Source organism: Perna viridis, chromosome 11 (assembly GCF_037379345.1).
Source record: "Perna viridis isolate PV_CMFRI_1.1 ecotype Kerala chromosome 11, ASM3737934v1, whole genome shotgun sequence".
NCBI lineage: Eukaryota > Metazoa > Mollusca > Bivalvia > Mytilida > Mytilidae > Perna > Perna viridis.
The window spans coordinates 34583435-34597223 of record NC_142455.1 but is presented as its reverse complement, the minus strand read 5'-3'; the positions used below and the strand labels follow the sequence as shown (position 1 = coordinate 34597223).

The following is a 13789-nucleotide window of genomic DNA, read 5'->3' as shown; positions in this document are numbered from 1 at the left end:
TAAATAGTGTAATCTGATTGGTTAAAATAATTTCGTTATATCTCAATGGATAAAAAAGATATTGACATACCCCTATTCAGTTAAATTCAGAGCTACTTTTCTCATGTTTAAAGATAAAAATATGTTTTAAAATTAATTTATAAGAATTGGCAATAATAAAAATTTTGTCTATTGAAAAATAACATAAATTTTCCATGTGCATATTGTTTATTGCACTTAAAAACAATAGACAAAATTTTTATTATTGCCAATTCTTAAATATGAATAAATTGTTTATGACATATTTTAAAGTCATGACGTAAAATAGAATTTACAAATTTATTACCTCAAAAATAGTAATCAGTGGCTCACTATTCCATTGTAAGTTTTCATAATTTGAAGTAAACTGCTATTGTATTAAATGATGTAAATTAATTCAATCACTTAAGAAGTACTCCTTTATCATTTAACTGATTGAAATTATTCCATAACTTAACCTTTCAATTACAGTGAAACCAAGCCCTGAATAAACTGAATATCTGTCTATAGGTACCAGTCCATATAGCATTCAGACACCGCTACTAGAAGAGGTGATTCATGGTGTAAAAAAACCCAACCAAAACAATGCGTTTTTGGTTTACATATGCTCCATTTTAAAGTGGCCAAAGCCTTTTTCTGCATTCAGATTTGTACTTTTTAGGAAACCATACATTTATCTTCTAATAAAATAAACCACATCAAACCAATTCATAATTGATAACTCTTAGTGCAATTTTGTACACACTTGATATAGTTTGTTATACTCCACCACACGAAGTGGCGCGGTATTATACGATACCCTCTGAAAAGTGGCCTGTCCGTCCTTCTGTCAGTCCATCCCTTGGTGGTTTCCATACGATAACTTGAGAATGGATCAATGATTTTTTAAAAAAAAAATTGCAGTTGTTCAATACCAAAAGATACAGTTAAGATCAATCTAAAATGTAGTTATGCATCAATGCCCTATTTTTATCACAAACGTGCGACAACATAATGACTGGTTATATGGTCTTTCAATGTTGAAGTATAACCAGATTCGTTGGGTATATGACATGCATGACCTGTCTGAATTTGATAAAATATTGATACTTGAAGTCTCATCACGTCAGTTAAAATGTATTTTGCTCCATGGTAAACCAAATACATGTCTAAACTGAATTTTAGTCTAAAATGGGTTTAGACAGGTTGTTCAGTATAAAGGAAACAAGAGCCTGCCTGATCGTCTTAGACGGAAACGGGACTATGCGAAACCCTTACACAGCAGGTCTGTAAATATCGTATTTGAGAACAATGAGAAGAAAATCAAGGAAACCAGGACTCGAACGGGAATCGAGAAGACCATAGTTCAGGGATTAGGTCTCATATTGGATAAAGAAAATAGGCAAACACAACAGAGAACACGAAATAACCAAAATAACACGAACATAGAAACACAAATAAATGAGCAACATGATTCCCATTAATAAAACTGGGAACATGGAACAGGTGCATCGGTAGGGTAAGCATCCTCATGCAGCGCTTCTAGATACACTCGCCGAGTTCCCCCCAAAATGTCACTGGGGCTTGCACCCACTATCTGATATGCAAAATCTGATTTTATATAAGTCAGACTGCATATTTGATAGTGAGAGTAAGCCCCTAACTTTCACTGCCGCCCTAAGTCTAGAGAAGACGAAAAAGGAAAACTATGACACGATTAACAAATCGGTTGTCATGGTGCAGATGGACACACCATTACGTTACACAAGTTCATGCATGATGACAAACACCACCCCGTTCCAGTAGCCTAATTGTGAGAAGTCTAGCATGGTACAAAGAAGTCTGCGTAATTTCGGCAAGCTCTGGCCTAACATATGAGTCGTGATATGAAAACTACATACATTGTATATAGGATGTTGCCGCATATAACATAAATGTTAACAGTACAAAATGAGAAGGCATCGTATAGTTTAGTCATAAGTTTACCTTTCACTTTCCTTTGAAACTAGGGTTTTATACTTGAAGTAAGGATAAAGGACATTTTTAATCTGAGAATATTTTGACAATGTTTAATCATCTTATCTCACGTTTTTCCGTGTTTCGTTCGGATTTATTATGGAACTGTCTTACAGGCGTATTATGCATCTGTTTCAGCATTATCGGTTACTTCCTTTTCTTGTTGCGACGTCGCCTTGCACCGAAAAATTGATGCATTTTGCGACATTTAGATCATCGTCTTTGTTTTGGTACTGGTGGAGACTGCCTTTACAATAAATAAAACTGGTATTTTTTTTTGTATTTTGAACACATTACACAGGGACTGCTTCATGACTGGAGGGTATTACCTGCTGTTTTAAATGTAATGGAGACAGCCCTTGAACACATTTATGGACTGCTGAATGGCTGGAATTTATTACCTGCTGAATAAACAGGGACTGACTTTTAAAACTATAAGCAGAACTGCTGAATGATTGGAAGTTATAACCTGCTGTTTCTAAACGTCAGCTGGTTTGACTATATTACGTAGCTACACATCTGGGATCTCAAAACTAGTGTCCGGGTTGAATTCATGGGACAATGTGTGGGACATTGGTGGAACTTTTCTGGTAGCAATGCAGTTACATTGTAGGTATCGCAATTCGAAGTAGCAAACAATAGAAACCCATGAACAACTTAGGCTTCATGCCTTGTATTGTATGTTAGAACGTTCGATACTGGATTAAAAATTACGATTTCGACATTTTTCATTTTGAATACTTCTTGTATACAATTTCTTTTTTTTTCTAAAAAAAAATGATAATGAAAAAATATTATTTCAAAGATTTCTAGAAGGCCAGACACCTGCTCCTCTAAATTCCTTACGCAACATATGACGTGAAGTTAAAATGTTTGAAAAAACCTTATTTTAAGCTTCTTTAAACAATTCATCCTATATGATTAACTTCAAACACTGCATATAAGACATTTATGTCGTACACACGACACATTCTGCAAATCTATAGTTACGATAAGGAGGGCAGGGAAGAGAACCACACTGGTATTTAACAGGATAATAGAGGTGCCTATTTTGGTCTGCCTCTCCACGCAAGACGTATTCTGGGTCACCGTCTACACAGACGTACGACGAAGCAGTGTGAATCCTGCGAATACTTGCAAGTAATCCATGATACTCCTTTGTCCATTTTTGATAACATGTGCGTCTTCCTGGAATCATTACAACTGACGTCTTCGCCGTGGTTCTGCAAACTGCACAAGGAACGTCCTTGTTTAGAAAATCTCGGGCAAGATTATTTGTTTGCAGGGCCTCCTAATCGCACACCGTAGTCAGCGTGGTGATGTTCTTGTCCTGCTGCGAAATCTGTAAAGAATGATAAGTAGTTCTGGTGGATCGATATATACACAACAAAAAAGATTGGACCAATAAATGCAGAATAATTAGTATTGTAATAATAATAATAATAATAATAATAATAATAATAATACTTTAATTAAACCAAACATGAACCCTATATTAGGCAGTTACAGATTGACATTCATGTTTCAAGTATCATAAGCACTGACATGAAGGATACGTTGCCATACCGAAGGCTCAAACGATGGAAACATTTTTGACAACGTAAGGAAAGAACAGAGTAAATTGTAGAACAGAAAAAGGATCAAACAACAACAAAAAATAAACAACAACAAAAACCAACAACAAACAAAAACAAAACAAACAAACAGAAAACAACTTTTTTACTAAACTTAAACGAACCTTGTCTCTAACATAGCCAACGTTCATATCCGTTGTATGAAGCAACAGTCACATTAATGCTTGTTAACCAATCAAGCATTAGCACTTGTATAATTGTTGAGACAGAAAACTTGTATGGCTTGCTTAACATCCGCATCAGTGAATTATGTTTTCGTTGGTTCGAATATTGAGTCTCTTGTAACTATAAATTAAATAATAATAATCAACTTTATTAAAGTTAGCCCTTCTTTCTGTCAATATCTTTTATCTTGGCATTTTCACGAAGACATTTTAAAATCTGTTTTCACTAAATTCTGTTGGACGTTGTTTAATTGATTCTTTTGTCTGAGAAAACTAGGTATTCTTATCAGTTGGTTTTGGATTTGAACTAGCTTACAGAAACAGCGAGTACTCTATCGAGGTAGACACAGCTTGTTGTCGTTTGTCTTATTTGTTAAGGAGTAATCAAGGGAATGAAGGTTATAGCGGTAATCAAAAGAATGTAATCCAAGGACAAAGACCAGACATGGAAGAGTAATCAAGGGAACCAAGGTCATAGCGGTAATCCAAAGAATGTAATCCAGGGACAAAGACCAGACATGGAAAACAGACAAACACAACAAAGAACATAAAGTAAATAAAATCATAGAAAAAAAGTAACAAAAGTAAATGAGCAACTCGGACTCCACTAAAAACTGGAAGCATGGATCAGGTGCACCGGTGGGATACGCGTCCTCTACTTTTCTAGAAACACCCGTTGAGTTGCTCATTAAACGGCAAGTCCGGGATGGAAAAGAGGAAAGGAAAACTATGACTATTAAGGTGTTTGTATTCTGTATAAATTCAAGAGTTAAATTCAAATTCGCCAAATTTTTATATTTCGTTTTATTGTAGTATTTTTCCAACACTGCTCCGAGTAAGGGGACTGTTGAGCGCTCACAAACATGTTTAACATCGCCACACACTTTATGTTCCTGTCCCAAGCCAGGAACCTGTAGTCTAGTGGTTGTCGTTCTTTTTGTATGTTCATTGAAATTCGTTTACGGTTTTTGTCTAACGATTAGGTCGATATTCGTCTTTCAAAAATAGTTCCACATCATTCATTTCTAGGCCTTTTCAGCTTTATTTATGGTATGGGTTTTGCCCATCATTGAAAACCGTATTGTGACTTGTAGAACTTTAACTGTTTGTTGCTTGAAATTTGGTGGATGACTATCTCTTTGGCAGTCATACCATATCTTCTACTTTGATATTAAAACTATGATATTAAGTACAGCGTTAAAAATATAGACATTTATGCAGTTCTGTATTATGACATGGACACTGTATTCTATCCTCATTGAACATATGTTGCTCCATTATCTGAAATGGGTAGACATATTACCACAAGCTGCTAACAATGGTAGTCTTAAAAGAGTGATCAAAGTAACCAGGATTCCAGCGTTATCAAAAGTTTTTATACTTTTAGTAATAGACACACAACAACAAAGAGCACAATATAACCGAAATAACACGTATAAAAACAAAGTAAACGAGCAACCCGGACTGTGCTAAAACTGGGAGCATGGACCACATGCACCGGAAGGGTAAGCACCCTCTGCTTTGTCAAAGTTTGCAAAAATTGTGACTGTCATACGTGGAAGTTTGAACTTTTAATAACGTTACTTTTCTGTGTGATAACCACAAAATATGAGAATAAGATTATTGCTACTTTTTGAACAATAACCTGTAACTTCCTGCTTACAAGACAACATCTCTGAAGTGATGACGTGCATGGGGTGTCAATATAATTAAAATTAGACCCATTAATTATCAGCAAATAAAACATATTCATATGTTGTTTTCATAAATATATCACATCCATCAGTTTGAATTATCTCTTCCTATGAATTTTGACAAAGTACACTAATCTTAAAATTTTCAAAGTCATTTTAAACTTGCGAAATAGGAGATGTATATACCATTAAGCATCATGTAATGCTAGATTTGATCCAGTCAATTCTATTTCAATACTAAAAGACAACTTAATTCAGAAATTGTTCCGTGTTATGGGGAAATGTTGTTTTTAGAGGTATTTGATATAGATATAATTAAAATCAAAAGCATAAAAAATAGGCTATGCGAACCTAGCCAGAGGTCCTCTTCACAAAAAAAATCGTAAGAGTAAACCTAATCGTAAGTTATGACGACACAAGAGTAATCAAGGGAACCAAGGTTATAGCGATAATCAAAAGAATGTAATCCAGGGACAAAGACCAGACATGGAAAACAGATATACACAATAAAGAACATAAAGTAACTAAAATCATACATACAAAGTAACAAAAGCAAATGAGCAACTCGGACTCCATTAAAAATTAGGAGCATGGACAAGGTGCACCGTTCGGGTAAGCGTCCTCTGCTATTCTAGAAACACCCGCCGAGTTGCTCATAAAAAGTCAAGTCCGGGGTAGACAAACGAGGAAAGGAAAACTATGACCCGTTAAATAATTCAGTTTTCATGGTGCAGATGGATACACCAAAACGATCCACGAATTCATGATGACGACCATAAAACTTCTGTAGTGATGACTTCAATCTTGTAGCAACATAACTCTGTTCCAGAAGCCTATTTGTTAGAGTTCTAGCTCGATACAAAAAGTCTGCGTAGTTTCGGCAAGCTCTGGCATAACGTATGAGTTGTGATATGAACACTCCGTACGCAGGTGCCGAAGGGATGTTGCCACAGATGAAAGGAAAGTTGACAATTCTGAATGAAAAGTCATCACGTTTGTCGTAAAGTTTGGTCAATAGTTTTCCTTTACCATCGATTTCTAAGAGTAGGTCACGATATGAGGCTGATTTCACAGAGTCTGTAGTATCCTTTATCTCACGTTCTTTTGGGTAGATGCGATGTATCAAGTCCCCGAAATTAGGGTTGTTTAAAGATAATACGTCATCTAAATAGCGGAAACTGAGATAGAAGGATCTAGCCAAACAATATTCTTTCTTTCTGATCAGATCAGCTATCAAGTCAGCCTCATAAGAGTGAAGGAATAGGTTAAAAAGTAATGGAGCACAATTTATTCCCATTGGAATGCCGTCCGTTTGTTGAAAAACACGTCCACCACACTGGACAAATATGTTTTCGATTGATAAAAACTGATAAAAATACACAGAGTAATGTTTTTTTTTTAGAAACTAATGCATTGCATTCATCTTACTAATGACTCACTTATGATACTCACTTTTATTTTGATGATTAAGGGTTTGAATGGTTGCCTCTTGAGCTGCAAATCAAAATAAAATAAAAACGAAAGAGTTCGATATATTTCGAACTACTTTTGTTTCACAAACAAAATGAAATCTTTTCGAAGAAAACTAATGCCATATCTGTCGTATGTAACTATAAGATCCACACAAGTTTCGGTATTCATGGAAGATCAACACAGGTTTTACATTTAAAATTTTGTTTCCAAATTTTCCATTAGAATTAACAAACTCATGCTCTATGAAAATGAATGTTAGTTTGTACTTCACAGAAACGGTAAAACCTGTTCTTTTTAAAATCATAAAGAGTTCAACATGAAAATTGGTGAGATAATTCGTACCCTATGTCCCTCATATGATATGGGAGGTCTCTTACATACTCCAAGTGGTTTAATATTAGATGTCACATTACGTCTGTTTCTTTATTTGGAGCAAGGTCTTCCTAACAAATACACCCTTTGTATTTTCTCTAAATATGTTTCGAGTTTTGAATAATTTATTAATTGTAAATGTCACAATGTAAACAAAACAATGAATAGGTCTTGTAAAATGTTCATACATAGATGGACAAACACATCATAAATGTGTTGCATATTTTGTCAATGAGTAATCAAGGGAACCAATGTTATAGCGGTAATCAAAAGAATGTAATCCAGGCATGGAAAACAGACATACACAACTCTTCGGAATCCTTCATAGAAAGTAGTACAATTTGAAAACCTTTGTTATCGTGCATTATGTGACTATAAAGTATCTATATTACTTGACCTTGTTTAATACTATTACATTGATATAGTTGGAGATTAACAATACTGAGGGATTTTGGACATTCTAAAATATGGAAGTAAGTTTACGAGTGTATAGTTTTAAAAAAAAATGCCAGACCGTACGTGTAATTTACACTTTGTAATTTCGTTTGAGTAAAATATGTTTTGATCGATAATTGTGCTTTAGTATAACGGTATGAAAATTACTTGTTACTTGTTATACAAAAGTTATACAATGTACAGCAATATACAACAATGCTTAATATTTGTTCAATGAAGAATACTCCACTGTTTCAGCAACAGATACGAATGGATGGAGGTGAGCCCACTTTCGTTTAAATAGTTGGGTTGATTATGAAGTGAAAACTGGAAATAACATGAGGGCCCCATCATTTTGGAATTTCTGGATCTTTCACTGGTAGAAAATCGTATAAGTGACCTTTACACAAGATCTATTATAGGTATTGTTGCTAATTCACAGTGTTTTGTACACTAATCATCAATTAATTTGATGCGTCTAAACAAATTTTTCTGTGAACAAGATTATTTCTGTGAGTAAAAATCTAGCATGTTATTTAACAATTACATGAGATTAATCAAGGGAAACGGAAATCAAAAGAATATATTCCAATAATAAAGACTATACAGGGAAAAAAAGGCATACACAACAAAGAATATGAAATAACCAAAATATCACGGACAAAGAAAAAGGTAAATAAGCAACCCGGACCCAACTAAAAATTGGGAGTATGGACCTGGTGCACCAGTAGGGAAAGCGTCATCTGCTTTTCGACCCGCCGTGTTGCTCATAAAAGTCACGCTCGGGATAGAGATGAAAGAGGGAAGACAAACTAAGTCACAGTGAACAACTCGGTTTGTATGGTGCAGATGGACACATCATATCAACCTATGAGTTTTGATAGAAAACGCCATACGCAGGTGCTGAAGGGATGTTGCCATAGGTGAAAAAAAATGACAATACGATATGAGAAGTAATCGCGTTTGTCGTATGGTTTAGTCATGACTTTTCTAATTCCATTGATCTCTAAGTGTAGGTCAATATAGAGGCTGACTTCATAGTTTCTGTAGTCTCATAAATCTCGTGTTTGTAATGGATAGATGCCATGTATAAAATCCCCCAAAACTACGATTTATTTAAGACAATAGTCATATATATAGCGGATACTAAACTCAAAGGATCTAGCTAGTAAACGATGTTCCTTCATTATAATCAGATAAAATCACCATCATAGATATAACCGGAAGGAAAAGGTCAGCATCTGTTATAAACATAACCACCACACTGCACAAATATGTTGGCGATAAAAAAAAAAAAACAACGTAGGAAGAGACAAAATGGGTTTTGTATATGAACTTTTCAAAGCCTGTCGAATACGAAAGGTTTTGTCCTTACGTGTATATAAAAATTACTCAATTTGAAAAAACGAAACTTATTCAATATCATTTAAGTACAGATTTAAACTTTCAATGATCTTTAAAATGGACATGTACCACTGAAAATGCCAAACTATTGTAAAATTGAATGATTTTTCAATACATATGTTCATTTTTATTGACGGTGCACTGGAGGATTTGATGATTCCTGTATAAGTTAAATAAATACAAAGAAATGTTCATTTTCTGTTGTTAATTGAAGTAAAACACTTTGCATTTAAACCGAATAGACAGGATATTATGAAATAGAGTAATGGGCAGCCACAGACTAGACCAAATTTCAAACAGACGAGTAGGTCAATAAAACAATGCAGAAATAAACAGAGGGAAATTCATACATGATGCAAGGTTCCAAAGGCAGCACAAACATAAAATGTTATGTTTATTTTGTGCATACAACGCACTCAACAATTCGATCATTTTGGTACGGAGGACATGGTAATGATCCGCACGAATATTTTACCGGATAAAACAAGTGACCGTTTTGATCTGCTTCTCCATGCAATATATATTCAGGCGTATAATCGACGCATACATAAGAAGAAGCGGTTTCACCTCTGTTACCACTAGCAAGTAACCCATGATACTCTTCAGTCCATCCTTGATAACAGGTTCGTCTTCCAGGAATCATTACAGCTGACGTCTTATCCATTCCCCTACAAACTGTGCAAGGTACGTCCCTATTTGCAAAACCTTGGGCAAAACCATTCGATTCATATTCTGATCCAGAAATAGTGCTCCAGGTGTTGGTGAATGAGACATTAGATAATTCTGGATCTTGAGGTAATTACAGAACATTTGCTGGACCTCCCCATCTTGTGGTGTAATCAGTATGATAGTATTCTTGTCCTGCCGCAAAACCTGTTACAAAAAATAATAGAATGCTAACTCATTGTTAATACAAATATTGTGACTGAAAAGAGTAGAACGTGGTACCATAAAAAGGGCTTCATTAAAGAAATATGTAAATTCATTTGACTGTTAGAATTCTAAAATAACATGATTCAATATTAATGAATTTGAAGATCGACACATGAATTTCTTTTGTTTTGTCGATCTTCAAATTCATTAATATTAAACATACTATAGTGTTTTAAAAACAATACATAAACTTTTTTATTTGTAAACATCCCATGAACGTCACCGTTTGTCAGTCCAAACTACGAAGACGTTGACTCCTCAGCAGTATGTCAAAAATCATCATTTAAAAAGAAATAATATTCGCATTTTCTGGTCATCACATAGAAAAGTAACATTTTCAGAGTAATTCAAAACACTTTACCAGTTTGCATTTATATGACTTTGATGATGCAGCTACGTAAAAAGCAATATACAAAATTCCATGGAAAGAAAAGCAAAGAAAGTAACAGCACATAAAATGATAAATGATAGAATTTCTACCTGACACATATTCAAATGCAAGAGGAATTAATGAGAACAGATAAATTGTATTAACTTGTCATATCTGAATATTTTCTAAATGCATTATTCTGCACCTACACAAATTGTAGTAAGATATGTTATTACAATTATAATTTGCAAACAAGAAACGTGTCAACATGGAATTTTATATTACATGTACAGTTGTACAAGAACAGGTTTTGTTTTAAAAGCCACATATACTGTAGCCGGACTATTCCATGCAAGGCAAGATACCACTGACTTGAAGATTTTATTTTGATATTCTGTGGTTATTGCTTTTCGTTTTCTAGCTAGAACACAGGATGTATATTCCAATTAAATATCACAATTTGTTAAGCAGATCAATGCCAGCTTGCACAATATTACATATCTATAGAATAAATAAGTAATGAATATGCGATTTAAAACTTTGACAGCTGCAAATTTTAATTAAAGTACATTGTTCTGTTTTTGAAGTTAGGTTGTACTTTCCCTTAATATGACATTTTGTTTTGTGTTCAATGATATCTGAAGACGCATTGAGTAATTATTCAGAGTAAATGCATAACTAAAGTTATGCATGAGAAAAAATCATACAAATGACTTTAGATGAACCCTATATATCTACCAAAGGAAGTCCGGTAATTGATTGTTATTGTTTATGTATATACGTTTTCTTTACTTTATAACTGGTGTCAAGGTGGCTGAGCAAAAAGGCAGTCGAACAATCTGGTAAAAATGCAACTTTTTCCCATCTTGAGGCTTATTTTCCGATTGGTATAATAATACATGTATGTCTATGAACGTTGCGTTGTTTTATGAACATTGTATTATTTAGTGGTGATATATAAACGAGTTTATGAAAATCTATATGATAGTGCAGAACGAATCCACAGATCATCATCACGTTTTATTTCTTCTGGGTGTTTTCGATTTTTGAGGAAAAAAGGTTCAATGACAATTTGATAAAGATATTGTTTTTAATTACACAAACTTGCTATCTATGTGCTTACATTAAACGTTTGACCATATGGATATGACTTTGTCTGCAATGAATATAGTTACAATCATCAGGACAATGACAGCAGGGCTATGCACTGATTTACTCACCAGAGTAAACAAGTTCGGCTGTGTTGTTAGGACACTGTTTACGACCCCATCGAATATAGGTTGCTCCGTTTCCTGAAAATAGAACGTTTTTACATAACATGATAGAGAGTCGGTCAATGAGAGTTGATGCTGTATTAAATTAAAACTTTAACTTTTACAACTGCCTGTCATAAACACAAAGATGTGATATACAAATGGTTACGAAAAATATGGCTATGTCGGTCAAAAGCTCAATAGAGCGTCTATTTATTATTTTGTATTTTTCATGCCGACTCTAAATAAACTTAACTTATTAATTTTTTCATTTAATTTATTTACAAATATACATATAAAAAAGAAATAAAAGGAACTAATATTCTAGAGGAATCAAAAGAATGTAATGGAGGAACAAAGACCAGACACGGAAAACAGAGACACACCACAAATAACATAAATAACAAAATAAATAGGTACAAATCAACAAAAAAGGGAAAACTCGGACTAATAACTGGGAGCATTGGGTAGGTGCATTGGTAGAGTAAGTGTTCCCTGCTCTTCTAAAAGCACCCACCGATTTGCTCATAAAAAGTCAAGTCCGGGGTAGACGAAAGAGGAACGGAAAACTATGACATTGAACAAATCAGTTTCCAAGGTGTAGATGGATACAGCGTAACGATCCACGAGGTCATGATGACGACCATAAAACCTCTGTAATGATGACTTTATTCTTGTAGCAACATAATCCTGTTCCAAAAGCATTATTATAAGAAGTCATCACGGTTGTCGTAAAGTTTGGTCAATATGTTTCCGTGATCACCAATCTCTAAATGTAGGTCAAGATTTATTGCCTTTACAGTATCTATAATATCCTTTATCCTAAATTCTTTGGAGTAGATGCGATGCATCAAATCCCCGAAAATAGGATTGTTTAGCGATTATACGTTATCTATACTACAGAAACTGAGTGAGATTAAAGGATCTAGCTAAACGATGTTCTTTCTTTCGGATCAGATCAGCTATAAAGTCAGCCTCATAATAGTGAAGGAATATGTCAGCAAATAGAGGAGCACAATTTGTTCCCATTGGAATGCCGACCGTATGTCGAAAAACGTGTCCATCACACTTGACAAATAGTTTGTTGACAAACAAATCCAGCATTCTGAAAACAGGCTAATTTTTTCGTGCGAATATGATGAATACTAAGCGTTTGACCGTCTATAGAGATGTCGTACAAGGCTGGAGGATTATACCGTCTATGGTCGTGACTACGTAGGCGACGTTATCAATTATTGAAAATGTTCACCACATTCACAGAGCTATAGCGGGGACTGGACATATTGCCTACACTGTTGATATTAATGCAGTCGTATGTTATTGTGGTCTCAAGCTCTTGAAAGCAGTTTTCCTCTCTCTGTAAACGGTATAGTGTACTTAAAATAGGACTATTTATTTGGCGAATATGCGATACAGAAACATCTAACCAACTTTGGCTAGATGAAATGAACGTGTAAACATGACCGTTGCACTTTGTGACAAAATTATACACAAAAAGAAACCAAACAATACTGACCTTGCCGAAAAGTTGCCATTTCGTGCTTGAGCTGTGTTATTTCTGACTGGTGGGAAGTTTTCATTTGATTTATCATCTGCTCCAAGTGAGTTAGTCGAGCATTCAACGCATCCGGATCATTGAGAAGCAACCGCTTGTCGACTGCGTGAGTAAGTCCGAAGAGCAGTGTAAGTGCATTTAACATCACAACAATCATTATTTTTAGATTTACAACCGAACTACGTATACATGTACATTAATTCTTATCTTTGTATATGGTCATACAGTGAACATATGGTAGATATCTGCGATTTTCGATAAGGCGTATCATTAGAAATCATGATTAATGAGGTTGCCATATTATAATCTCTGATGCTAACAAAGACCCAACGATATTATAATTTTATGGGTTTTTTTTGGCACAACAATGTAGCGAATAAAAACATATTAAGAGTCACCGTGGTGATATATTCAAATCCCTTGCATAGTTTTATATATATATATGTATGAGCTAAGCTGTGGACCAATAACACAAATAAATATTACTGT

General features: G+C 34.5%; 1 pseudogene across 1 annotated transcript; it reads right to left on the bottom strand.

The window, feature by feature from the left end:
* Positions 1–9301: 9301 nt before the first annotated feature.
* Positions 9302–13535, bottom strand: LOC148603852 (uncharacterized; annotated as a pseudogene). Its single transcript, XR_015916719.1, has 3 exons — positions 13262–13535; positions 11713–11784; positions 9302–10062 (listed from the first exon to the last, which is right to left on the bottom strand). The product of XR_015916719.1 is annotated as an uncharacterized LOC148603852 (transcript).
* Between the last annotated feature and the right edge of the window lie 254 nt (positions 13536–13789).